We start from the raw sequence: 1,401 nt of genomic DNA on the forward strand, positions 1-1,401 counted from the left end.
AAAAACGAAGAAACACCAATGTTATATATATGGCCCAAAAAGAAAACCAAAAAAATCCATCCTAAACCCATATATAAATAAATAAATAAATAAATAATATATATATATATATATATATATATATATATATATAACACAATATTATAATATACGTATATGTACACATACACACATAGCTAACAATCGGCCCATTTAGCCTAGCAATCCAAAGTATAAACCACCAGCCCAAATCAGCACACACGGCCCACATATAAAAGATCTAAAAACCCTACACTACTCCGTACTCAGACATTATTCTCATTGCAGCTCCCCTCTCTTATCGCTTCTGTGTTCTGTCTCGACAATCTGTTTACCGGATCTGGAGACTTGACCACAAACACATTGCTCAATTTATAATTCCTACTCTTCTCTCTTAATCTCGTATTTTCGCCATTGATGTCACTGATTACCCAGAAGAAAACCCTAACCTTGGTACTTCGACCAACGCATTCAATCGCCACAGCTGGGTTTGCCGTTGGAGATTTCCAATAGGCGACAATTTCTGGTAGCGGCAACTGTTCGGCGTGCGGAAACAACCTGACCGGCAAAGCAAACACAGCATGCATTGAACAGATAGTACAACATCTGGACGGTAAACCCTAGAGTTCTCTGATTTGGCATTTATTCAAGTATGTTCTTGTTTAGACGTATGTGTATTTTTCGATTTTAGGAAGATTATACACATGCAATAATTTTTAGATGTAGAAATTTATGAGTATATCAAGAAATACTTAGTTCTGAACTTTTTTTTTTAATATTTGTTCCGTGCAATTTTTTTTGTTAATATGTGCATCACATATCTACCAACTTTTCATTGGTGCTTGTCTCCCAAAAAATCATCATGAAATTCTTGGTTGACACTGCTACTGTCACATTCATAGGTTGCAGTTCCACCTAGTCCAAAGTCTTTGAACTGGTTCTGCTGTCAGCCAGAGTCATCGGCAGTGTTTCCAATAATCTTTCTTTCCAAGGAGAGGGACCATCCAACCTACAAATAGCTTGCTTTGGGTAGAACTCATGGAGTCTTTGGAATTGGTTCTGCAATCAACTTCAAGGGCCCTTCTTCAGCCACTACTGGAGAATTGAGTGAAAAGTGGAAGGTAGTTTTGTCTCTTACTGTTACTCCACTTTTTTGTTTGCATATGATATCTCAAACAATGATTGAAAAAACCCTGAGTTCACTTAGTCAACTGTAAAATGTTTTTTATTTTTAAATATCAAAGAAAGATATATTGAGTCAGTGAACATTGCGAAAACAAATAGACTTCATGATAACATTTTCAGCGATTCCAATGACAAAGAATAAAGGAACATTAATGTTTTGGAATTAGGGTTAAACACTTAAACAAAATGGATTTTAAT

This window comes from Ipomoea triloba, chromosome 16 (genome assembly GCF_003576645.1).
Source record: "Ipomoea triloba cultivar NCNSP0323 chromosome 16, ASM357664v1".
NCBI classification, from domain to species: domain Eukaryota; kingdom Viridiplantae; phylum Streptophyta; class Magnoliopsida; order Solanales; family Convolvulaceae; genus Ipomoea; species Ipomoea triloba.